The sequence below is a fragment of the Strix aluco genome, chromosome 6 (assembly GCF_031877795.1).
Source record: "Strix aluco isolate bStrAlu1 chromosome 6, bStrAlu1.hap1, whole genome shotgun sequence".
Taxonomy (NCBI): Eukaryota; Metazoa; Chordata; class Aves; order Strigiformes; family Strigidae; genus Strix; species Strix aluco.
Genome location: NC_133936.1, coordinates 5,557,097 through 5,584,997, shown reverse-complemented (window position 1 = coordinate 5,584,997; position 27,901 = coordinate 5,557,097). Strand labels below are relative to the sequence as shown.

General features: G+C 38.9%; 1 protein-coding gene across 4 annotated transcripts in view; it reads left to right on the top strand.

The window, feature by feature from the left end:
- The first annotated feature begins 15,456 nt into the window (after positions 1–15,456).
- Positions 15,457–27,901, top strand: part of ARHGAP15 (Rho GTPase activating protein 15) — a 326,436-nt gene continuing 313,991 nt past the window's right edge. The window contains exons 1-2 of one of the 4 annotated variants that reach the window (XM_074828524.1): positions 15,457–15,471; positions 15,823–15,883. The gene's annotated coding sequence lies outside the window, so the exon portion shown is untranslated. Of the gene's footprint in view, positions 15,472–15,580; positions 15,661–15,822; positions 15,884–26,283; positions 26,407–27,901 lie in introns of those variants that run through there. The other 3 variants (XM_074828523.1, XM_074828525.1, XM_074828526.1) reach the window with 3 other exon arrangements.

The window sequence follows — 27,901 nt, the reverse complement described above, 5'->3', positions numbered from 1 at the left end:
TTTTAAACTCTACTTCAAGAGTGAGAATGGGTTTGGGGGAAGAAGTGAAGTCTACTCCATTTTGGCTCAAGGACATTTCTCCTAGTTGAAAGTTTCACACTCTCTGAGTATCTCCTGCTGCACAGAGAAACCCAGGGGCCTTCACAGTATCTGCCTGTGCTCTAAAATTCCCCAAAGATAAGTAGTTTTAAAATCCTTGCTGCAGTAATAACTATTTCATTAGTTGTAATGTGGAGGGGAAAAGTGAAAGAACAACAAATAAAGCATTTGTTGGCATTTTTAGCACCTGTGAAGAGTAAGAACAGCTTCTCAAACTAGAATACTGTTATAAAGAATAGCACAGGAGTCTTAATCAGTTGGAAAGCTCTGGCTCACTCAAGAAGTTTTGATTATGTTGACGTCATTGCTCTTTAATTCAGCTGAGACTGTATCATTGTATGGCAGACCAGGTATCTGCATTTCAGTGGCTGCAGTTTTATTTTTACACTTGCATCTGCAGCACAGTTATTTTCATCTGTCAAGCGACACGATCTTAGAAAAGGACCATTTTCCATAAAGTGACTGTTGATGAAAAAAGCACTGAATATAAAACTGTGATGGTCCACAGTGTTGAAAAAGTTTTTAACTCACTGCTAGTGCCTATGAAGCACTTGTGCTGCTGTACAGTTCTGGCTAGCAGTCACTTATGTCTTTCCTATAAAGTTAGGCCAGCTTAATATAAATCCAGATAGGAAGATAGGTCATACTATAAAATACCTTATTTTCATATTTGGTTGTGCGACAAATGCAGGAAGAGTAAGAACCTCAAAATCTCTTTATAACTTGCACCTAGACATCAGGTTTGGACTAGCTGTCATGAAAGTTACAGGGAGATGAGTGGTGAATTCTGAGGTCGCAGTTTGGTATCAGCATTAAATTCACAAACTGTGAAAACAATTCCTTGTGCCTCTGAGGAAAGTGAAACAAGTAGGGTAGATAAAGTGCTTACTGTATCTATACAGCCCAGGTTTTGAAAGATGACAGATTATTAATAAATGTTGGAAAGTGTTTTGTCTTTTAGTAACATTTCAGACTACAGGTACAAATATTGACTCGATAAATAAGCATTTGTGTTCCATTTGATGGATTTGATTAAGTGCATCAAAACTCACTTATTTCAACTTTTCTGAATTAGTCTCTCTTTTTTACCTGTGAGCTGTGAAGATAAACGTGAAAGCTCCCTGCTTTTATAGGCATATATATAAATTCAGAAAATTATTTCCAAAAAGTGAGGGAAGGCTATATTGCATTTTACTGAAACAAAATTGCAGCATAAACACCATTTTCACACGGTCTTTCCCTACTTGTAGTAAAAGTTTTGCAAAATGAATAATACTGAAAGTTAACATTAGGTGTCAGCATTTTACATATTATTTAGCGAGAGAATATCAAGTGAAAGAGCTGTGCAAAAAAAAAAAAAAAAAGAATATTACAGTCTGTTTTTTCAAATGCTCTAAGTTATCACAGTTAGAGTAATATCAGGAATAATTATGTGTGAAATAATTAATTGTATATACCCCGAATGCTTCTTCCTAGTTACATCTCTGATTTAAAATTCAGTATTAAGTACTACTGTTTTCTAAGTGTGATAACATTTAGTTCTTGAATTGTCTGAAGAAATTACATTTTTCAAATTAAACTGCAAGACATGAGGGTCTGTAGATGGCAGAAAATTGATACCCAGGTAGAGTGATAAAATGCTTACAAAATGAAGGAAGATAAATGTGAATATGTGGATCCCTGTCTGTATGTGATCTTTCTCAGCACAGCAAAATTTAATACTACACAGATCTCTTAAACTCACTGCAACTGTTGAAAAGATGAGGAGAAAATAGTATAGGATCCATTTGTGCTTTTTTTATCCTGTTTTGACATGGGAAGACTAAAGAGAAGGCAAAGTCCTCTTCCAGAAGCAGAAAAGGATGTTTTTTTTTTTTTTTCAAAAGAACGGTATACTATGAGTGAAGAGAAAGGTATGGCATATATTTATTTTCTCATCTGAGCTTGTTGCATGACTGAGGATGGGAAGGATGTAACCCATCAGAAGAGTTTAACATACAAAACACTGGGAGCCCTTAGTCTGACTACTGCATAAACCACCTTGGTTTTGTATTATCAGCAGAGTATTATACATTGGTAGATTGAGCAAGAAAGATAAAAGGAGAAAGAAGGGATGGAAGATAATAGAATAAAATAATTAACTTTTTAACCCATGTTACATTATGTTATGGTCATGTTCCCAAATACAACTGGGTACCGGTGGGAATTCCTCATGAAATTCTAGCTCCAGGGGTAGGGATGGGCCTTGTCTGTGTTCACAAAGGTGAAAATAAGCATCTAGGGCTAAATCTGCCGAGGGACCTTACCAGATGTGTAAACATAAAAGCACTGACAGCAATATAATGGAGACACGGCCAAGATAGATAGGTGTGTTATTTCATATAGAATCATAGAATGGTTTAGGTGGAAGGGACCTTGAAGACCATCCAGTTCCAACCCCCCTGCCATGGGCAGGGACACCTCCCACTAGCCCAGGTTGCCCAAAGCCCCGTCCAACCTGGCCTTGAACCCTTCCAGGGAGGGGGCAGCCACAGCTTCTCTGGGCAACCTGTGCCAGTGTCTCACCACCTTCACAGGAAAGAATTTCTTCCTTATATCGAATCTCAATCTACTCTCTTTCAGTTGAAAACTCTTACCCCTCATCCTATCCGTACACCCCTGATAAAGAGTCCCTCCCCACCTTCCCTGCAGGCCCCCTTTAAGTACTGGAAGGCTGCTATAAGGTTTCCCCAAAGCCTCCTCTTCTCTCACTTATACATACATACATATATATATATACACACACACACTTATAAAACCCAATCGTTCCAGAGGCAATTAACATGTCATGATCTAAAATGTTTCAGAGGGAGCTGACCTGCTCAGAGACCCTTAAAAATCTCACCAGGTTCCCATCTGGACCTCTGGGGGCCCAAAGTGATGGAAATATGTTTCTGGAAAGCCAGTAACTCTCTATGACAAGCTGAGACAGTTTTGCATTGTAAGCTTAAACTTTTGTCAATATTTGTGAAATATATTTAGAAAGCTCATTCAGAAATGAATAAGTTATAGATCAGTAATTCATACTTCTTATATTCCAAGTTTTTATTACCTAAACTTACTCTTCTAAGCATCATTTTATGTTTCTAGTTAAATATAAGTGAGAATTGATTGGGGTATTTCTCAATGGAATTCTATCTTTATTTCATCATAATTGCTTCATATTTGAATAATGACAGATGAACTACTTCATTCAATTGCAGTTTTAAGGCTTTGAAGTCACAATAGCAGCAAAGGATTTAAATCCTGAAGCCATTATTATGGCAGAGAAGACATCAGGGAAAAGGAAAACTTATGGTTGTGTAATTTTCTAGACAGAAAAATACTTCTGTGGTTGCACTTTTTTTCTTTTTTTTTTTTCTTTTTTTTTTTTTTTTCCTGGACATTTTGTTAACATTAAAAGGATCCACTAAACTTCAACAAAATGAAGTAGCTGCAACTTCTAGCAAAACAAATGGCCTCCATCTACCCTGGAAGAAGACATTAGAAACGCTGAATGAGAGTCCATGCTGTAAGTAAACTTCTGTAGTTATTTTTCTTTGGAGCTAGCTACAAACCATTTAAAATTCTAGGCAGCTTCAATATGTAATTCACCAGTAAAGAGTTCATTAGATCTTTTTTCTCTCTGACATTTACATCTAGTCCTGAGTACGTGTTAATACTCCAAGGTATGAATTTCAAAGTTCCCTTTATCTTTGTGTACAGTTTTAAGCAATTAATCAAATGATAAAAAATAGCTTTAAAAATAAGAAACGAATTGTGAATTTAAAGTTTATGTTCAAAGAGTCATTACATTATAATTTGTGGGGGACAGGGCTTCTTATCAACTGAACTAAGTGCAGAAGTTCTTTTTTTTAAACTTACATTTTATTGAAGGATTTTGAAGAGATCATCAAATTGTTAAAACATGACCAAATCGTGTGTAGATGGTAGTTCTTTCTCCTAGGAGGCTACATCAAAGTGGGAGAGATATAGGAAAATCATTATTTAATACGTTCAAAATTACTCCCATGTGGGACAAGATTTATCCAGGCTTCTGAAATAAACATGGGGGCAAGTAGCACTTGAAAACCCTTCATTTGAAATACAAGCAAATGACAGTCTTATCATCACAGTACCAGGTCTAAATATGAAGATGTATATGAAAACTTTTCCAATTCTATCTTCATAACAAAGCATGCTCTGAATGAAAGAAAAGCATCTGAGTATTAGAGATACCAGTGCAGCTGGAAAGGAATTATGCCTTCTGGGATGCCACTCACCTGGCAGGGTATAGATTGTGTAGATATCCATACAGATTGCAAGATGGCTCATGGTCTCACCTAGTGCAACACAGAGCAAGTTCTCTGCTACTGGAGAGACTGTCTTTAGTGGAATAGTTGTTAGAATATGTTTGTGGTAGCCAAGTACGAATTGAGCCTCATGGGTCCAACTTGCAACTTTGCAAAGTTTCCTGGTGCCTCAGTTTACCATCTGAGAGAAAGCATATGATGTGGGGTGGTTGTTGCAAGAGTAATTGGGAGCGGACATCTGCAAAGTTCACACGGATACTTGAGCACAAGGTATTAAGAACTGAGAGCTATTAAAATATATTTCTTCTTCACCCCTGCCCTAGGTGGAAGGTGGAGTGTCACAGCTTACAAGAACCAGGCAGAAAACTTGGAAGAAATTCTGTGCCAAATGCTCTAAGATGCAAAAGGCCTTTCTAAGTGAGGGATGTGTAACTAAATGGACCATCAAGAAAGAAAACTAGACATATTCATGTTTCAGTTGGCAAGTTCTTCCCATACACTCAAAAATAAATTTGGAACTATTTAAAGGATAAAAATGGCTTTTTCTGTTTTATTTAAAGGATTATTTAGGAATTTCAGAGGGCTCTTAAAGGGTTTAAGCATTCTTCCAGCACCACAGGGTAAAGCAATAATTAGTTTTTCTCAGCCAATCTGTACTTCTGAGCACTAGAAAATGATGAAGTATGTTCCATATGATGATAACTTCCTTCCCCAAGTGGTAGAGGACCCAATGAGGAGAGGTGCTATGTTTGACCTTGTTCTCACCAACAGGGAGGTGCTGGTGGGGAGTCTGAAGCTCAAGGGCAGTCTTGCTGCAGTCACTATGAAATGGGGGAGTTCAAGATCCTTAGGGCAGCAAGGATGTTGCACAACAAGCTCATTACCCTGGACTTCAGGAGAGCAGATTTTGGCCTCTTCAGGGATCTGCTTGACAAAGTAACATGGGAGGGAAGAGGGGCCCAAGAAAGATGGTTGATAGTCAAGGATCACCTCCTCTAGGCTGAGGGAGTTGGTGTTGTTCAGCCTGGAGAAGAGAAGGCTCCAGGGAAACCTTATAGTGGCCTCCCAGTACTTAAAGGGGCTACAGGAAAGATGGGGAACAATTCTTTATCAGGGAGCAGAGGGATAGGAAAAGGGGTAACAGTTTTCAACTGAAAGAGGGTAGATTGAGATTCGATATAAGAAAGAAATTCTTTCCTGTGAGGGTGGTGAGACACTGGCACAGGTTGCCCAGAGAAGCTGTGGCTGCCCCCTCCCTGGAAGGGTTCAAGGCCAGGTTGGACAGGGCTTTGGGCAACCTGGGCTAGTGGGAGGTGTCCCTGCCCATGGCAGGGGGGTTGGAACTGGGTGATCTTTAAGGTCCCTCCCAACCCAAACCATTCTATGATTCTATGAATCTCAACAGAAACATGTTTATAAAATATTTTTTATTTTAACAGTGAAGTATGTCAAGAATACTGACACTGTGTTTCTTTTTTATGAATGTTTTATTTCAATTTCCACTTGGGAGGTGAAAGGAAGTGTTTAGAAATATTCATCCTTCAGATAGGAGATAGAAGCAGCTTTAATATCTTAGTTGAAAGTTTATACAAAATGCTCAGGTGCTCTCTTCTGCAATATCTAATTTAAACCATTCTGGTCAAGAAGTAACATATTCTGCCCAACATAACAACTTGCAACTGGGTAACTTGTGAATGTGAGGACATTCCACTTTAAGGTTGCTTCTAGACCTTCCTGTTCTGCTTCTATCTACAGAGAAAAACAGGGTGAATGTCTTCTAGAGAAGTTGTTTGTGAGTGAAAGTCCGGATTCACCTGCTTCTGAGTTCTCTTAATTGCCTCCAAAGGCTTATTTTTCCTGCTTCTATGGCTGAGTTCCTATATCACTGAGACTGTAAAAATGGTTTTGATGTGACAGCTAGAATCTATAAGTACAAGGCTCTTTGGTTATGTGTAGAGAAAAGAAAACTTCAGCTTAAGAAATGAAAGGCCTCTTTAAACTGATCTTTCTGGTATGATTAAAGCAACAGCAGTGGTGTTCCAGCCTCTGTCTGCAGCAGATGCCATGCACATTAGACTGTATAATTTTAAAAACACAGCTCTGATTACCCCTTACTATTCTTTTGTTTTGTTCTTCTTTAGGGTCTGAATATGTCAACGAGCTTTACTGTGTTTCTTCCCTTAAAGAATTTGAATTTTGGAAGAGTGAGGGGTAAATATAATGGCTAATAACATAAATTTTTTACAATAGGCTATCTCAAAAGTTCTTCATCACATCAGCTTGTAAAAGGCTTCACCCAGTAGAATAGGGGATTGAAGAGCTGACCCTTCATGATTCAGGACCAAAGATGTGTTTTGATCTCCTGAGCAGCCAAGTCAAAGCAAGTATTGAAAAAACATTCCTAGAACATCCTGACTGGATAAAAGCCGGCAGTAAGTAAAGCAATACTAGTTATACTAGTAGAAAAGTGTGTAGTGTAGCCATCAACCTTACTAAGAAGAGCTCAGTGGTGGGAGCACAACCCTGAGAACCTAAGGGAATTCAATTTTTTTTTTTTCATTTTTTAAATAGGTGCTAACCAACAGCTGCAAGTGTGTACAGCTGTGGTGACAGAGGACAGGTAGGTAACATGTGAGCCTCAACCTATAGAGGTGTGCTGCCAAGTGTGCCAGAACCATTAAGCCCAGCAGGAACTGGCCAAAAGTTTAGAGATACTTTTCACTGCTAAGTTTAGGATAACTCTGCTCAGTGCAGGGGTTGTGGAAAGCCCTATTGAACCCTACTTCCCTCCACTTGTGGTGTAGCCTGCCTTAGTTGTGCCTCCCCTCCTCTCCACCAAGTAGGCAACCTCAGAACACAACTTGATTTCTATGGTTCACCATCCTGGTGTCAGGTATTTCAGTTTTATTGATTATGAAGTTGTACTAAAGTGCATTTTGAGACTTCACACTTGGTTTCTAGAATCTTATGGTTGATTATGCTTCCTCCTTTCCTAGATCATATCCTGTTTAATATACAGTTGTGCCAAAAATGGCTTATTAAGATAATGGCATACATCATGTAGAGTGGCATACTAAAAAATAGTGGAATTTGACTCTTAAATTGATGAGAAAATGCCATTTGTTATCATTGTTTATGACTTCTAGTTTGAACATAGTTCAGTGGCAAATTAATGAATTTATAAACCTCTTTATAGCAACTAAGTTTCATCTGTTGTTGACAGAACTTGAGTTAGATAAGGTAAACGCCTCTTGGACCAAAGCAGGAGTGACAATTACACTGAATTTTGGAAAGAAATCACTCTCAACTTCTCAAATTTAACTAATAAATCAAAGACTATTGCTCTGTATCAGATATGGGTGAAGGATAACACTATGGGTCAATTTTTGGAAGATCCTAAATTCTGTGAAAGTATGGATGTAGTATATGACTGCTTCATTTTCATTAGTATTCTTATTTTATTCAAACTTTCTTGCTTTAACTGGATATTAAAATTGAAGTGATAAAATACCAGAAAAAGTATGAATCACCAAAATTACATGCTAAAGTCTGTTATCTTGACATTTTTCTGAATGAATATTGAAATGCTTAGCAAAAAAAAGATCTTGAAGTTCCTCCATCAGTAATCAGACCCAGACTTCACTTGAAAAAAATTCTTAGTATATTTAGTTATGAAAAGCATGCTCTTAATTATAATGATGTTCATTAAAACAAATGCCTTGAAAGACTACTATTTTCAATTCAAAGGCTTTTCAAAAAACATCTGAAAAACCCCATAATCTACAATAAATCTATCCTGGAAAACTATTAGGTGGAAAAACATACCAATTGTATGTATATGAGATATATATGTACATCTTTATGTGTGTATATGTGTGCTCTTCAGAGAATCAAGAGGTTTAGTTCTGTCTTTCATTTTTTTTCCACACTTATAAAAGTATTAAGAAGTGGCTTAATTTGATGAAATCAAACATTGAATGAAAACAGAGATGTTAGCTCTGAAATAAGACATCAATTTTGCAGGGCTATAGATCCTTTGAACTCGGATGACATTGTCTCTGAGGACAAGATGTTTGATGAATTTTAGACTTTAAAGCATTTAGTAGGAAAAATTAGTCCAGAATCTGTTTCTGTAGGATGGGAAAAAAAATATTTCACTCTTCAAAAGATCAGGAAAAAAATGATGTCATTTTCTATTTCTCTTAAGTACCTTTCCTTCAGATGCTTATATTGGAAGAGGCTCAACAGCCATGAATTTAGGGGCTTATGCTCCTAGTGATCTGGGCATTTATGTCCTCTCTGCACAGAATATTGAGGAGAAAAAAACCAACCCTTAGAATACGAGGATAAAGGGATATATGGATAAGATTGTCTTAAAAAAACATTGTTAACTATTTTTAATCTATTAATTTAATATAATGAACATAATAATTTGTGTAAAATCATATTACCCCTGTTATATGCCAAATCTGTTAGGAACAGCTGCTTTGCATTCAGTATATCATAATGACATACACTGCAGAGTTATAATGTTTAAACTTTTTCATTAAGTCCTATTTTAGATTTGCAAGCTTGTGCATGAGGGGAGAATGTCTGGTGCCTCCATCGCACTGTCGCTGCTAAAGGTTATCAGAAAACCCTGTTTCTGTGAAGAAATGAGTAATGAGTGCAAGTCGGTTTCGGAGACCCTGTTCCAAGGGAAGAATAAACCAGGATTAAAAAGTCTCATGGAGAATATTTTTCTGAAGAAGTTTATTGTTCAGTGCTTTTTTGCTCAGAAAAACTAAAAGGGTCATCATAACTGAAGCTTGAAATGAAGGTGAACTGATAACACAAGTGGGGAGGTGGGCTAAAAGGACAATAATTAATCGAGTCTTTGTAAGCACACTGAGGCTGCAGCAGAGAGGTGGTTCTGCTGACACTCCCGTCCAGGTGCATGACCAAGGAGTGGGGGCTGCTACCTGCAGTGTTATACCTAATGTCATAAACTCCCTCTTTTCCTCTTTCCTAAATCCAAAAAACTCCTAAAACCCTAAAAATATTCCCTAACCCTAAATACCACTTTCCTTTTGAACTGCTAATGATACACTTTGTCCTACTGTACAGCTTGTCTGCACTAATACAAGTAATGGATCTGCATGAATGCTTTTCACAGCTCAGAAGGTACAATTTTGGCTGGTAAGAAATCAGCATTGTAATTTTTTTGCTAAACACTCCCCCACATCAGGCAAGAGTGGACATGATGTAAAACATGGTACTAGGCACCCACTACTGTAGCGAAAAGGTGATTTTTCTATGATAACGTACATAGGTAACTACAGCATCAGAATTACATGTAGACATGGTGCTTAGGGACATGGTTTAGTGGTGGACTTGGCAGTGTTAGGTTAACAGTTGGACTTGATGATTTTAAAGGTCTTTTCTAACATAAATGATTCTATGATTTTAATATGACAGTGCTGTGTACCTGCTTTATGGGAGTCCCTGTTAATTTTGGCAGATATAGAATTAAAAAAAAGGTTCATAAAAGCAAGATTACAAGCATGAATCAGAGGAAAGAGGAAGACAAAATGGTCTTGAAAAACAAAGGAAAAGGAAGTATATGACTTCAGAGACCACAGACTATAGAGATTAGAAGGAACTGAAAACCTGGAAAAATCTCAAAAGTTATAGAATGAGGGCCATCAGTTTTCTATTTTTGCCTGCTTGAAGCAAGCTGAAATTAAAAATATTCATGCAGACATGTTGGAATGGTCTGAGTAAAGACCTCCTTATTTTCTAAAGGTGACTGCTGTGAAGAAGTCTTCCAAGAAGTGCAAACAGCCAACATATGTAATACTCAACCTGGTGGCTATTGGCTGCACTGGTGGTGTAATCCTTTTTTTCTTTTTCTTCCTCCTCCAGGAAGGAGGTGTACCCCTGTCCACCAATAACCAATAAGATTTCCTGACATCTCCCAGATCATATGAGAATGTATAAAGCAATTGCTTGTCAGAAGGAGGGAGCTGGGGAAAAGGGCAACAGTGTACAGCCATGTACAAAAACTAGAAGTATCCTTGTATTACGTGGGCAAATAAAATCATAGGAAGTGATTGGAACTGACATACTAAATTATTTAATTCAACTAACTGCTTCAAGTGTTTCATAAACTGATTCATATTTTTTTGTTTCCCAGTCCATTTCAGGCAGCAGTTTCCCCTGAAAGCTGCTGGACATGAGAGAGGACAATCATCTGTCTGCGCAGGAGTTTTACTTCCTACATCTGACTTTCTCTTGTTTTTCTTGACTTCTTTCTTCTGGCACAACTGCCCGGGCAGTTCTGACTCACTGCAATGACAGCGTGGGAGGGAGCAGAGCAAGAGCAGAGCCTACCGCACGGATAAAAGCTGTGTTAGGAAGAGACAAGTAGTGACCAGTAATTCTTATTTCCACTAGATCTGATGGGGGTTACTTTATTTTTGTGAATGCTTTGTGTTATTGTATGCTTACATTTATCTTTTTGTGAATGTGGAATTTGATACTGTAGAAATGAGCCTCTTTCCCCTCAAGGGCTGAAGAAAAAGAAGAGAATATCCCAGAACATCTCAGCTCTCTCCTGCAGTCATCCTCAGCATGGGATTTTACAGGGCTTGGTATTTTCCCCACTGTTATCCACCATGTAGCTGATGCTTTTTTAATAGAGGTAGAAACAACACTGGCTGGAGTACCAGTTTTATATCAAGGACAGACACTTCATACTTCCTTTACTGTGAAAACACTGTCAGTTTTTGGAACATCTCCAGTCAACAAGTTATTGGCGTGGAGAGTTCGGGTCATACCTGAAGCCAGTAGTGAATAACAGAGAGAAGAACTTTGAAGAGGGTTTTACTGGCACCACTTTGTAACTCTGACTTGATCATGGGTGCATAGATTAAGATATTGTCACCCAATGTGCATGACTCATTTGTCTTTTTAAGGTCCATTATTGTGTGATGTAAAACCACCTTTTTGGCAGTTTGGTATTGTAGCACTTTTAGCACTTGGAGGCCTAACACTCCAGAAAATGCATTTACACTGCATTTAAAGCTTGCATGTAACTAAATCCTGTCAAGGAAAGTCTTTACATAATGCATCAACATATGCTGGGTTTTTGTCTCTTTTTTAGTACAGTATATCTATACAATGGGTTGGAGTGGCTTTTCTGTTATTAAAAATAGCCCTAGTCAAGGCTGACCTTTAAAATAAGTTTCAAGATCCTAAAACACCTGGGAAAGAGAGAGAAAAGGAACAGTTTGGATTTATGTAGAACTTTCTTACCTAGAAGTTTTCGTTAACTTCAGTGTCCTATTTTTTTTTTTTTAAGAGTGAAAAATTACATTAGGTAGGCTTGAAAAATGATCACTGTAAAAATAAAGAAATATGTTATTTCTTTAGCCATGAATATTTCTAAATCCAAATGTCATTATAAGGCAAAATGATCTCTAGTAGGAAACAAATGTCCAGAGAATTCTGTTCTAAACTTCTCTGCTGCTTTGTAAAGTATTTCTGTTACAAACTTTTGCAGCTCAACTATTAGGAGATGTTTTAATGCAAGATCATTTGTCTCCTAAAATTTGAATGTTGTGGGTTTTAGACCTCAAGTCACAGCGCATATGTTCCTTCCATATAGTCAACACTAAACTGCTGGAGAATCTCTAAGGATCTATTTTCTACCACCTGTGACAATTTTTGTAAAAATATCTTTTGCGCTTTTAAGACTGTGGTAAGTAAAATGGACTGTTTAGGGGAAAAATCAGCTCAGAGTAAAAGGTTTTGGAAGATGGTACCAGAATGTTTATAATGGATGTTATGATTGAGAGGGTTGTGTGAAATTAACCATTACTGTATATTTACATTGACATTTACATACAAGCTCCTACATAATAAGCATTTATTGCCCAAGCAGGTAATATTAGAGACTGCTCTTAGCTTGGACTATAAACTATTGGAGCTGTTACATGGCCACGTGCATGCTCTTCTCAATACATAAGAATGTGCTCCTAGAGATGTTTTTGCTGGGATTGAATATTCAAAGCCCTTATAGCAAAAAAAATAATGACTACTGAATGGACATCAGCTCTCTCTCTGAGCAAACAATTGCTGTGAGCAAGAATATGAATTACTGTCCATACATACATAATTTTTTGTTCTCCTTTTTAATTTAAATATTTTAAAACCTACTACAAATATGAAGAATATTTCTCTGATGAACAATGTGGGAAATAATAAATCATTTCTTCATTATCACATATTCTACTGAGTTCCTAGGGTTTTTCTCAGTGAATTGCAAAGTTTTGGAACTTTATCCATTTTCATTAACAAAAAATTATTTTTCTTCTGGAACCAGCCATTGGATGCACAGTTGTTCTTCCAGGCTTATGCCTGCATGCTGTCCAGGTTTGTATTGTCTATTATGGCTTGATTTACCCACTGAACTAGATTTGCCACTGGATGTCTGCTATACAAGCCAGATTATGGGCTGCCTTTTGGTCCTCCCAACAGAGATTAAAGGCTGAACTAGGCAAAAAGAAGAAAAGTCAAGTTTTCTTTCCCCCTCAGGAGACTACTGGTCCAGAACAGGTCTTGGAATCACTGTTCAAGCACTTGATGAAACTTATGACACTTCTTGAATTTATTATAGCAGAGTTGGTAACAGCTGCTGGGCATTCAACATCCTTAGTCAACTCAGAGATTTTTAAAACTGCTGTTTTAGCCTTAATGCTCTGTGCTCTCAGTTATGAGATGTGGAAATCTGGATGTTCACCAACTTGATGACATGTCTCATAAGCAATGACGCCATGAATCACTGAAATAGGGACAAGAAATCTGAGCTTCAGAAATGATGCTCTGTCTTTAACTTGCACAGCAAACACGCAAAAACCAACCTACTGAGCAGCAGTCTGCTCCAGGTAATGTCTATGCAGGTTCTGTTTCCTGTTTAGTTTTACTTAGATTAAACGAGCTCTTAGATTTTGCTAAACTGTTTTTTTTGCACATCTAAAGTATTTTCAGCCTTCCAGAGATCACACAGGAAGCTTGTGCTGCATAAGTTTAAGCAGTATGCAAAGCTGCCATCCTTTTATAGAATTTTGTCACTACTGACATACTGTCAAATGGATGCGAAGGAAATCAGACGGAGTATGCAACTTGACTTGAAATGTTAGGTGTACAGTGAAAGACATTTTCATGAAAAATGTCATGTCCCTGGTAATCTAGGTTTTGGGCAAGGTAACATAGGCAAGTTGTTCTGCAGTATTTTAAAGGTTTGCTGATGATTTCTTCACATTTTAGTGTTGAAGTTCTGTGGTCCACACTGTTCACAAATATTTTGTAATTGTAAAAATGTTATTGATGGGTTTATTTGAGAAAAATCTTAAGATCTACACAGCTACAATTTTTCAGATAAAATTTATCCCATATGACGAAGTTGAAACAGATACTGTTTTTATAAGAGCTAACAATTAATTAGTGCTGCTGCAGGTTCTTTAAGCACTAGCTGTTAGTTTACAGAAAAGCACAGTATTGCTTTCTCACCTTCTCACACCCGGGAGAAACAACTCATCACCATTCATACACAACATCCACTTTTTTATTCCAAAAGTCCATCTTTTCAGTACATCCCTAAAATGAAGTGCCTACAGAGAAATGGTATTTTAGTTTAGAATGGTGAAGACCAACTGTCACGTTGTTCAACTCCCTCTGCTGTCTGTACATGTGTGTTACTTCTTGGCATACGTGGTAAGCATGTGGGAACAAGGACGGGCTTGGTTCTGCCTTTGTATGGCCTTTAACACAGTTGGAACTTTGGCTATGAAATAGAGGTTGTAGAAATTTCTACGAAATCAATAATAATAATGTAAAGATTACTGTGTAGCCTAATGACTCTGCCATTCCTTCAGCGGTGCTATGTTCCCAGTTTTTCTTTCTGGTCTTCTTGAGTCCCTGAAGGTCTTGCTTCCCATATGCTTCAGTAAGTGCATGATGTACTAAAGCTGTTCTCTACAGGAACTTTCTTGAATCTTTTTTTTTTTTTTTTTTTCTGCAATACAAAATGATTTGCCTGCAAATCAGTCTTTTCTTTGCAGCCTTGTAAGATTTTTCATGATCCCTTTCTAGGTCTTCCTAAGGTCCACTCCATTCTCAGACCCAGCCCTTGTTTCCTAACTATCTCTACCCTTTCTCCATGGGATGTTCTGCAGGATCCTTCTTTAGGGCACCCAATGAATTTCTTGCTGGACATCTGCACAGATGGAGCACATCTTCTCGAGGAACTCCTTTGGCAACCCCTGTCAATAAGGTTTGTTTTACTTCACTATTGGGAAAAATCCCTAAAATTCAGGACGGCCTTGATTTTCTCAGTTGTATGGCAGCTCTTTGCTTTACTGTGGGAGACAACCAAAAAAGATCCCCCTATTCTTCCAAAGCATCAACAGAGGGCTCTGCAGCCTGACCAGCATTGTGATGGTTCTCATACACACAGCACAACCACCCTGCCCTGAAAGGGAAACTCCACTTCACTGGGGAGATGAGCCCTCATTTTGTAAGTCAAGCTAGAAATGACAGAAAGATACTACTGTTCCTTGCTGAAAAAAAAAACCATGGGGGAAAACACTGGTGAAGGGATATGAGAGGAAGCAGCTTTTCTATAGATCGAAAAGTGCAGAGCTGCATCTGAATCTGCTGGGTTACCCTGCCTGGGAGGGACCGTTACGGTGTGAGATGCTGCAGGAAATGAAGCGGGGCAGCAGCTGTGTGTGCCTGTGCTTCTCCAGGGGCTGCTTCCTGGAGAAGTGTTAAAACAGAAAATCAAAGAAACAGAAGTGTTTATCTGGGCGACCTTCACCAGGCAATAGTACAAGTCATGCTTTTAGTAGCAAACTCTCTGATTGGCTAGAATTTGTTATTTTATAAATCTAAACTTAAAGTATGGTTAAGTGTCACGTTTGCTAAAGCTACAGTTCAAAATAACAAAGCAGATTTGTTGCAAGCTATTTATGTCAGTACTCAAAGGGTTTCATTGAAGGTAAGAAAAGGGAAGTTGTCTTGAGGCTTAGAATCGTAATTCCTTTCAGCATTTCCTTTTAAACCTCATGTTTACCTTCTGCAAAAACTAACCCTCCCAGTTTGTTGCAATTTTAACAGAGGAGTTGCTTTCATACTTCAAAATTTTGCTTTTTATCCAGTCCAGAAGAGTTTTGCACTAAACCTGGGTGTAAGTTGTTCACTGGTGTGATGGTTAGTTTCTGCTGTTGCAGGAAGTGGTTTTATTTTACTTTTTTTTCCTGCTTTCTTTCTATCTTTATGAGCTGTAGGAGATTAACCCAAATGCTGTCTATAGACATGTGACCTAGATGTTTTCCGTTTTTTGAAATAGTTAAAACTCTTGCTGGTTGATGGCAGTTTGAGATGAGACGACGACATCTGTGAGGCTGTAGGTAAGGAGCCTTAAATTTGTCTTAATGCAGTTTAGGAAACCTGTTGCTAAAGTTTTTAAAAATAATTATAACTGCGTGTATTTTGTATGAGTTCAATATGGATTATGTTAATTACACAATTATTTCATTTCTGTTGGCATTTGTGAATTTGAAAGCAATGAGCAGCAATGTAGAGGGTACAGATGTAAAATGATGTTTTGAAGGCAAAATTAGTATTCAGAATCTAGCAAAGTTGTTGCATCCTATGCAAGCTATATCTGACCCTCTCTAGTATCCCAAGACACTAATCACTTCTCTTATCCCTGCTGGTACTAGCTAGTTGTCCCCAAAAGGTAGAAAATGCTGGTGACACTGGCTGGGAAATGAGATTAGATCACGTTTCCCAGCATTTGCCTTTTCCAGGTGCAATTTAGCCCTGTTTGATTAAGTGGCTTCCCTGCTGGTAACCACGAGGGAGGTGATTAGTAGCAGTGGCTACTGTAAGGGTTAGTGAATGGTGAGGGGAGATATTTAGTTGATACACTAGAGACTGAAGAGATCAATAGAGGGATCTCTTGCTCTGTTTGGTATCAAAAAATTTGGTACCACTCTATTATTCCTCAGTGGTGCTAATAGGAATAGGACACGGGAAGACAGGAGGGACACTGTACAAAAGGTATCCTTGGTTTGTCTACGGAAACTCTCAATGCCGTTCCTCATGGAGCTGTTCAATGGAGATGTCATGGTAGCATGTTTCCTGCATGAGGCTGTTTAGATCCAGACTAATTCCTCCTCTGCTTCGGAACTGGTCAGAAAAAGTTTGTGTGTCCTGAGTTCCCATCTCACTCAAAGCTTTCCATCAGAAAAGATTACTTTGCATTGCTGTCAGTGGGCAAACACTGCTTTCTGGCCTTCAGAGCTTTGCAAGGAAATATAATTATAGGAAGATATTCAAATAGCACAATATAATGCTTTGATTATGGGCGACATAAAGGAGAGACAGAATTAGCAAGATTTGTTCTATGGTGAATATTTGTTTTCCTGGTAACATGCAGTTTGCTGCAAACTTTGTGACATGTACTCGTGTTTGTAACTGATAGCCTTATCTTAAGAAGCAACTTGTTTTTCTTTTGGAAATATGGGTCAGAGTTGAGAGATATCACACGTGGCTTGAAGCTCATTTTGAAATCGTGCATGCTAATTGGAGACAGATTTTAGTGTAGTGTTGTAAGATTACATTTCAAATTTTCTGTACTTTTTGGAGAAAAAAAGCTGTCCTGCCTGCATACACAAATCAGCACAGACAGGGAAATTGTATAAAAAGAACATGTTCTCTTCCTGGGCTGTGTTTGTAGTGGTTTTTATGTTACTGCTGCAATGTCTTAGTCATTTGAAATGCATTTTCCACAGAGCTGTGAGATTTGGTAAAGTAGTTTGAATTCTCAGAGTTATTTTTCTTTATTTTCTCACTTCCCCACAACTTACCTTTTTGTGTCCAAAGGAAATTAATTTAAAAGCAGCATCTCTGGTTCACTTTACCTCTCAATCCAATTACATCTGTAACATACATTTGTTCATTTTCTTTTCTAAATAGAGTGAACAGCTGAAGCGCTCTGTATTTTAAAGCTCCTGCTGTAAACTATTATTGAATTACGAAAAAAACTTTGGCTTTTTGGCAGCATTTGTTGTAGAAACTTCCTTTTGCTTTAATACAAGAGATTCCCTAGCTTTGAAGAGATACTCCATCCTCTTCCAACAAAGCATGAGTGTGTGGTCCCCTTGATAGACCCTCTCGCCAGGGCTGGGATAGCCAGAGCCCCAAAGGAGACATCTGTGTCAGATCATAGGCTTGGGCATGTTCCTCCCCCACCTGCAGCGAGGCAGGAACCAGAAATTAAAATGGTGACTGACACATTTTGATTCTTCTCCTGATGTTTGGGTGGCACAACACCACAGCCTCCAATGTGGTGCTAGCTTAACTGAAACAGCTGTACACAGCTCTGGTTTGGATTTCTCTATCTATTTCTGGTCCCAGAAGTTATTATTTCTTTTCAGTGATGAGCTTCACAGTATCCCATGCAAGTGGGATGGAGCACCTATCGTGATCTCTAGTGCTGCAGTGAGGATTGCTTTTGTTGTGCTGCTCAGAGACTTCAGCTTGGTTCTCTGCTAAGCAGTCCCAAAGACTTTGAGCAGTGGAAACTTCTGTATTATGGCCTGTTTCTACTAAGCCACACAGGGCTTAGTGGGTTATAGACAGAACCTTCTGAATTTTTTGAGGCTCACAATGTGCAAGTCTGATACTTGCCTATTCTTCTTGACTTATTTTTAGATGCCTCTGCGCTGTGCCAGTTCAACTGGTGTGAGTTGCTAACCATTTAATGAGTTGTTAGAGCCTGCATGTTGTTAAAAACTGTCTCTTGATGTTGGAGAAATCTGTTAGTGCTTAAGTGTGTTCTTAACTAGAAACCTGAAACATGGCAGTTGTACAGTGTACCCTAATCCTGTACAGGTATTGTTTGGGCTGATCTCTTTTAAAAAACAAAGTATCGCTTGAGCTCTAGCTAGTCTCCATGTTTCACTTTTCTCCTAAGTAATACTTCCACATGGATGCATCGAGCCTATTTCTCAGTGTCACAAAGACTGGTGGATACCATCCATATGAAGAAATCATTTTCCTAATTTCAATTGTTGATAACATTAGTTATGAAGAAAAAAGATGGACTAAAATTTTGGCCCTGCTTTTGACCATGTATCTTCCATGATAATTCAAGAGCCATTCAGAGCACAACAGCAGATTTCTTTACCTAGTTACACAACCTGCACAAAACTGTCTCCTTTTCCATTCTGTGGTGGCTTCCAACAGCTTTTATCACCATCAAACTAATTGCTGTAATATCCTCTTAGTCTCAGAGGACACTGAAGGCCCTGCTGCCTTCAGCTTGCTCACAACAGCACACTTCCCTGTTGGGTGTGCATTTGGGAACCTGTGAACTTGGTCTAGGTCAGGAGGCATTGGTGTCACCTGCTTCTGAAACCTTCTCATAAGGTTGGTCTGCTTCAACCAGCAATCTCAACAAATCTTAATTTCACTGACAACTGTCTTATTGACATCTGAAAGACAGAGGTGGTTGTTGTTTTGCTGTGCTGGATGTTAATATTGTGTCTTCACACACTCAACAGGACTCTGTCAGTCTTACCTGATTTGAGAAATACTATGAAAAGGTTGTTTTGGAGACTCACTGCAGAACAAGCACTGTTAGCAACTCATTTGCACAGGGACTTCCTCAATGCAGATCTATTTTCATTTTAAGAGTGAGACCTCTTATTACAGAGTCTGTGGACTTCCATCATCTTTATTACAACTTGAAGCACCTTGGGGAGCAAACTTCCAGGCTGTCTGAAATAGAAGCAAAAGAAATTCTACTGGATTTTTTTTTTTTTAAGAAGGCTGTCTGAATGAAAAAAGCAGGCATTAATTTTCTGGGCATGGATATTTAGATGTTGCAAACTGACCCTGGGGCAAATCAAATTTATGCTGGAGCTCAGTCTGTGAAGGCAGCCAGGTCATGCTGGAGCAGATTTTCAGTGCATTACTGGCTCATGCTGAAGTCACCTGGAAGTGTTGAGGTCTGGCATGTATAAAAGGGAGTCCTCTTTGCCAGAAAGTAAGAATTCATGCAGCTTTAAAATTTTGGCATTTTTCTCTTAATTTCTCTGTATTTTCATTCACTTTAGCATGAGAAAGAACTGTTTGGGGAACTAAATGGGAAAGTTATCAGAGGGTTAAACAGATATTGGTATTCTCCAAATTAGCTTCTAAACTTCTGGGGGTATGTGCAAGTTACGTTACAAAATACTAACACAGACACAGGTACCTACTAAAACATTTCTTCAATGAATTAACTAAATGAGTTTGATATTGCTATGGTTAGTGGTTAAGGTTGTTTAAGACACAGTGTAACACTTCCTGCCATTTGAGACTGACAGGCATTAAATCATTCACTTGTTGGTACTGTAGGTTTTCATGAATATTTCTTCCAAAGCCTGTGCCTGATACACTGAACAGGCATGGTCCTCAAACAAATGAACTTAAAGTGACTTCTGTTTCCTTCTCCAAGATACCCACCAGTTTTCAGCACAACTGCAACATGATAAGAGGGGAGGGGGAAGTAAGGAGGAAGGAAAAACAGAAGTGAATGTGGCTTAGAGCTGAAGGGACGTGCTTTAAGTACGTGCTTGCTTTTTGTTTCTTATTTCTTTTCCTGCCACACCCTGAGCAAAGTCACCACTGTATTTGGTGCTGAATCAGATACTGAAATGCCTATCTGCACCAGATACCGAAGCCTCTCCTAGGCAAGGCACAGTGCTTACCACCTGTACTTGTTTGTCTTCTGCTCAGGATGTTGCTCAACTCCCTTCCTTTGTGGTGAGGAGAGAAATGACAGTTATTTTGTGAAGACAATTGAAGCTCTGGAGTTCTGTCTCCAAGAGAACCACCTCCATGGCTGGTGGGTCTGTCACCAGCCTGCTAGGTGTCAGGATGCTCACCAGCATTTCTGGTGTCTACAGCTGTGGCTCGGGAGGCACCTGCTGCTGAGACAGTCAGATGTCTGCTTGGGGCAGGGGACTTGGGGGAACTGAGCAGCCCACGGTGGGGGAATGGACCCAACAGTGGCAGCGTGTCCCACTGGCTGGGGGAACCCCAGACCACATGGTGATGCTGGTCAGAGCCAAACCCCTGCGCACACTGCAGGAGAGCCTGAGGGTAACGCCAAGGACATCCACAGCAAACAGCAACAGAAGCCTCCCTGGGCTCTTTCAGACAAAATGCATTTCTAGCAAATAGCTTTGCTACAAATGAATCAACGTTTTCCACTAGGAAGGTGTTACATCAGTCTTTCCAACTGCCAGAGCTGCTCTGACACATGCTGCCTTTTGTGCTTTGGGCTGATTAGCACTGAGGTTTGATCTAGAAAGATTAATGTTTCTATTATCAGCAGTATGATGTATGCTTGGTTACATTATTAGCAAAAAAAGCAAAGTATAGTAACCAGTAGTAATAAGTAATCAAATCCTTGTGGTGATTTTTGGACTAGGAGGTGGCATTAATCCATCCACTCTTCTTGGAGTGGCAAAGGAAGAAGAAACAGTTCAAATAAAAGCAAGTCCTCCTTGCTCATTAACCCTAGGCCCTGCCTAAGGCAAGGAGTGACCCCTATCTTAGCAGAGGTTTAGAGAAACTGGGCTTTTCAACCCATTCTTGAATTTCCTTTGGACAGTCTAGCACTGGCTCTGGATTGAGTAGTGTGCAGTTATACAGACCTGAGACATTCAGAATTGCTGCACAGAGATTTTAATTGGAAAACTTCTTTTCTAATTGTAATTTTCATCTAAAGTTTGGGTCTTTTTATAAAATCTTTCCTAGAGTGCAAGTGAAGAGAGGGAATCTATTAAGATGTAGAGCAATAAATGTATAAAAATAAAAGAATGAAAAAAGCTAAAAGCAGAGATTTCTTACCAGACCTGTATCATGCACCAAGATACAGATGTTTAGGGAATAATGTTGATGCACTGTAAGGACGTTTTAACTCAGGTATGTAGGACTGCAAAGACTCACTTGAGCTGAGTGCAGCAATTTCAGCCAATAAGGGATTTGAGGAGTCCATCAGCTCTGCATGTTACCACACTACCTAATAAACCTACAGCCGACAGAAAATGTAATATTTGTTAAGTATTTTTGCTCTTAACAATGCTGGGGGCAGATGAATGGCTGCCACTCTTCTCACTATGGCTGTTGGTGTTCACACGTGGATCTGGCACCACCGCGCTCCTGCTGTCACTGCTGACTAACTGTTCCTACCAAGTGCAGCACGTCTGTGGTGGGACTGGTGGTACAGGTGGGCTCTGGTCTCCTGGCCCACAGAAAGCATGCATACGAGGTTTCTGGAGTCATTAGTGAAATAAAATTTTCCTTGGTCCTTCACAAAACCATGTACATTTGCAGTAAAAATTTTAGATATAATTAACAGAGCCTATGCTCAAACTTCTGGCATAATCAATGATTTTTTTCACACCACAGTACCCTTGGTATTTCTCCTTTGCTGAAAGCAGACATGTTAGCTACACAATGTGATATCAGATGCTATCACATAAAACAAACACCTTTGTCTTCTCCCCGCTTTGCCACGTGGTGCTGAGGAGCAGAGTGGTGGGACAGGCACTCCTGCTGCCTTCTGCTCTGCTCTGGGCCAGGGCAGAGGTGGCTGGTGAAGAAAGCAAACCAGGGGCCCCGTGAAATGCAGAAGAGGGGCTTGCTTGATGCAAGTCACAAAGAATTTCCCCTTCTAGTTCCTGCTGTAGCTGAAAAGTTTTCTCCTAAAACTGTAGGTGCCGGCTCTGCTGCATTTCACAGCAGTGTCTCTTACAAGAGCAGCACCGGGAGATCTGCAAAAGAAAGTGGAGATGGAGTGTGGGAACAGATTAAAAGTGTCTGGAGCTTTTTTTTTCCCCCCTCAGATGGGAAGTGGGAGCAGTGAGAAGAAGTAAGGGAGCAGCTGCAGGATCACAGCACAAAAACTGCTGCAGATATGTATGGAGGAAGATTGAGAGAGGGTAGGAGGGACTGTTTCATGTGCACAGCATGGGGAATTGAACATTATCCTGGGGACTGGGAAGGAGGGGGTCTTGTTATCTGCATAAGAGGTAAACCTCTTGTAGGCACTAGAGACAGGCAGTGTCAGAGATAGTTTTGTTGTAAGTTTGAAATAAAAAAGAAAGGAATAGTTTTATTGTAAGTTTATTCTTTTAATTTGTTTTTAAAGTCTGAGGGGCTTTAAAGTCTTTCCTAGTCAATAATCTCAGTATCTCAGTTTGATAGACAAGTCTCCTCTAGGATGATGGATATATGGAACTGTAAACGGATTAAGACATGGAAAAAGTTTATTTAAACTACTAAATTGAGGGACTCTAAGATATTCTAAGAGATTAAAACAACTGCCACAGCTTCACCAAAGGCTTAACAGATCTCAAGAAGGCTTTTTTCCTAGTGATGGGGATGCTACAGGTGTAGGGACTAAGGACCAGGAGGCAAACTGAGGCATGACTTACAATTGCTCCAAGTGCTCAGTAGTGCATAACTGATTTAGAGGTAGAGTGGGATAAAACTTACTCAGTGATGAATGTGAGGTGCTTCCTCCACTGTGGATCAACCAGTGGAGCATGTGCCTGTACATGAATGTGGTGCAGGTCACAAAGGTGCTGTAATGTCCTAGCCAAGCTGGCCTTGTGAAAGCTTCTTCATATAACCACTGTCAAACTGAAACTCAAATTTCTGTTGGTAAAGCTCTGAAATTTAGAACCCATAGGAAGTTTGTTTCTTTGGCTATTTGCAGCAAGCTTTCAGGCGTTTAAAAAATATTTTTCTAATACATCAGTTTGTCTTGTGGTACTAACTCTTCTACTTCTCTAGAGAGTTTGGGCTGTTCCAAAATTACCATCACCACATGTCTAGTTCAGGTAAGCATGGAAAGTTTGGATGAATATCCGAATCTCTGTGAGGAGTTCTGCAAAATTGAGCTGGAAGTATTTCAAGCAGTCTTACTTTGAAATTTCTGTCACTTCTGCTTCTGCTTGTATCTGTAAATACTGCAAGAATAACCTTTCCCATAGTATCTCATCACTTCAGATCTGGCAACATTAAAAGTAACAACACTTTTCTGAACATTTAGGCTATAGGAACAGATTTCTTTCAAGCACCGGAGAAAATTTGTGATTCTTATGTGATCTTCCTAGAGAAAACATTGGATTTTTTTTATTCAGAATTAGACAGCTTTAAACTAAAAAGTTACCGTGCGACAAGCATCATATGCAGGTGTAAAATGTGTTTAGAGCTGGTCAATCTTACTTGTGGTGGTTGGAAAGCCATGACTCTACTCTGTACTTATCTGCAGTATATAAATGTATAGCAGAAAGGAAGAAGGTAGAAGGAAATTATCTTTTTCCTCTTGTGTTAGGTAAGGGCAGGTCAGGAATAACCAAGCTTTCCCCTCTAGCACTTCTCAGGTCTTATTTGTGTGAAATCAGCTAAGTTGTGATGAACTTTTATGATGCTGTAAACTACTTGGTGCCATTGGTTTAATGTCTAAACCATACTCGTTCTGCTATTCAGTGACGTAGGATGCACCAGAAATGTTACATATCAGATGATATTCCTAGTTTGTTTTTTTTTAATACTGTGTATATATGACCAGTATTCTTCATTTGAAGGATTGTAGTCTAGCTTGCACAGCATGGAAAATGGAGGCAGGTGTCGCAGATCAGATGCACTCCAGAAAGAAATGAAATGCGCTGCCAAGCAGGAAGACCTAGAAGTAGCAATTTTTCCCAGGCATGTTCTTTTACATATTCAACTGAATTTCTACTATGGACGAATGTTCCCAGAACATATGCAGGCCAAACTGTACACAAAGGATACTTTTAGCTTCAAGTTCCACTTGAAACCGAGATATTAAATTGACATAGGAGTGGTGAAAATAGACTCCATTATGCTATCCCATATGATATATTGGGACAGACAAACTTTTGAAACAACTGTTACCTTTCCTGAGACCTTCACATGTAATTTAATTAAGAAACTAAGTGATGCAAGAAGAGACATGACCATATGCAGTCACCTACTGACTTGAAGAAGCTCTTCTACCCTATTGCATGTGGTTTTGTTGTTTACAATAATATTCTAGCGATATTTTCTAGCAAGTTTTTATTTGTGCAGGGAAGTCCTGTAGGTAGCAGGTCATGGAGGATTACAGGATTAGAGTAGAGCTGGATCTGAAAAGTTGGATCTGTCGTCATTAAATATGGATATAAAGAGTTCATCATACCTGCACAACTTTGGAACACTAACTGTCTCCCATTCTCTTCCTTTTCTAAGTCTCAGGCCATTTCTATCCAGATAGGAAAGCATTTTCAGAGACAGAACATCTCTGCCCTATAAGGTACAAGTAGCTTTTCCAGATCCCTGTTTTTCTTTGTCATCTGATCCTGCTATTTTTAAAGGTCTACATGTAGCAGGGAACAGATCCCGGGGCTTTCAGCTATCATCTTGTACAAAATTTCAGAATTACACAAAGGAGGACCTTAGCCCCCTGCTTAAAACCTCATTGATACCCATTGCACAGCTAGTCACACTTTCTGTCTTCATGACTCTCTTCATCTAATCCTTGAGTCAAATCGAGCAACAGTTTATAAAGATTAATAATATTTCCACTGAAACTGTGTATTTTGTTAAGACATTTTGCTGTCATCTGCTAGGAAGTGGGACTCAACATCAGCCTTCTATTATTTTATCCTTTTAATTTTTTATTGTGTAAGGTGCTATTACTAGTTGAAAAAATAGAAAAAAACCTACAGTCAATCTTCATAGCAGAAAGCTTCTCATATTTTTAGTGTTTCAGTCCATGGACAGGAAATCACTGAAGCATCGAACTGTAACAGTATGTAAGTTATTGTGCGGTGTAGACCCATGTGACGTACTGTAAGTAAAGAATCACATCTTCCTAATATGTGTGGTAACTACCAGGAATGAGAAATAAAGTACTGCATTTTAACACTTTAATTCTTAGGAACTCAGTCATGAAAACAACCTTACAGTATGTTCTTAGACCCAAAATTGAACAACATAGTTACTGCTATACAATGGTGCAATTCTGTATCCTTCCCCCTTGCAGCTTATTATAAAGTGTGTTTCTATACCTGGCTCAGTAATTCAATAAATGTTTTGGCTTTCCTCCTCGGGTGTGCTTGGTATTACTTTTGCTTGGCTGTAATTCCATCAACTTCAGTGGGTTCACTGTGAACCTGAGATCAGCATCAGGCCTTTAAGACCTGTCTGGAATCATATGTCCTGTATTGCACCAAGTAGGAAGAAATTATTTTAAATAATAACACACTTTGTTCCTACTTGATATTAAGCTGGTACATGAAATTTCAATCATGAGAATTGTGTCGTTATTAACCAAGTGTTATTGTAAAATATAACCCTCTTTTAATATAAGAGAATAAACCAAAAAGTTTGAAATGATCGTCATATCAAGGACCAAGTTAAAATCTCAAGGATAAAAGATTCTTTAGCCTAAGAGCTCCTTAACAGCAATGTTTGAAAATGCTTTACTTCTTGTACTGGGCTACTACCTAGGAAGCTTGCTATGATTTGGGCCAAGCTATGTCAGGAAATTTGCCTTTAGGTGCATCCTCACAGAGACTGGATTATATACCTCAGAGCATAAATAAAATAGTGAACAATGGGCTGAGCAGCACATTCCACACATGGTAACAGAGAAATGCTGGGCAGTGAGATATTGCTACAAACAAAATGGAAAAGATGTTTTACTCTTCTCTTTGACCACAGGAGAGGCATGGGTAACTGTACATGTAAATTAGAGTTGCCTGAAGAACTCTGTGGGCTATTTCTGCTTTTATTTGCAAAGTCCTCAAATACTGGACTAGAAAACAGTGACTACAAAGCCAGCCTTTAGACCCATGAGGTAAGATGACCCCCGTGATCCTTGTTCGGTGTGTTGTCTCTTCTGAGAGACACCACCGAAGGTCTAATATGGTTGCAACGGGTGAAAAAATTAAAAGGGGCCGTGATAATTAATGCTGATGAGCATGGCTTTAGTAGGACTTGGGTTGTATCGACTAACTCGCTTGATGTTTGCTGAGATTACAATTTCGGTTGATAAGGGAAACTGTGCTGTTGAGTTTAGGACATTTAACATTTTACAGCAGACTGAACTCAGCACGAAATTTTGCTTTATTGTCTATCATCTGGTATAAAAGGATAAAACTGGAGTAAAGACCCAGACAATGGTGATGTAGTGTCGTTCCTGATCTCCTACTTTGACTAGAGATATGACTGATGGTTGAAATTAATGCTAGTTCCTAAGTACAAATTATTCCAGGCTGGATGACATCTTTTTGCAAAGGAAAAGGCATAGGAATGTTACATCTGTTTTGTATTTTCATTACAATGGATTTTTCTGTTTTTCTAGTACTCAGATAAACTGGCTTCAGGACACTTCTGGGCACCAGCCCAGCACACCGTATCCCTCAGCAGCCTTTGCTGTTTGTGTCCGTGCCCTGGGCGCAGATGTGTGACGTGTTAGCTATGAGAGCAGTGTGGTGGGGATAGTTGAAAAAAATAAAGACACAGCAGAGTGCAGATAAGAATAATTGAAAAAAGCTCTGTGGCAATTTACTTGTTACCCTCTCTCTTTACCGATATTTTTTTCATCTGTTCCCCTTTATTTCCATCAGTTGTGTGTTTAAGCACTTACTGCCCCTGAGCTGTACTTCAGCAGAGATAACAAACAGTGTAGCAAAGGCTAAGAGCAAAACCCAACAGCAGAAATATTTACGTAGGTGTGTTGATTTTAAACGCTTCTTTCACAGACACAGCAGTACGTTTTCTCCTTTAAAAATGCTCTGACTCACCACGTGTGTGGCATTAGCTTGTTTTTTCATTTGTTAACTCTTACTTCCTCTTCCATTTCTATGTTTTTTCAAGCTCACATGTCTAAGTGTAATGGTGAACCTAGTGTTGAATTTTATTTTTCTGTAATATTGTTGCATTAGGTTTCAATGGATGCTTTTCATATACAGAATGCTCTTCAGCAGAAGAATGGAGTTAGTGAATGTAACAAGATGTGCTTTAATTCTGCAGTGTTTTCACGTTACTATGTTGAGCACTTTCATGTTCATTATGCTTCTGACTTGATAGTGGTGCATATGTCATAAGGAAAAAAGTTGAAGAAATTAAAACCTTATATTGAGAAATTCTGAAAAATATACACAATGTTTTAGACCTCATAATCCTGAATCACAAATGTAACACATTATATTAATCATGGATAGATTTTTTCCTTTCTTAGATAAAAATACTTGTTACAACTACTTGGCACAAGTTGCTAATGAATGAACAGTTGTATTCTGTCTTTCACTGTACGTAGCTGTAGGGAACGTAGGCATAGCTCAAGCCAA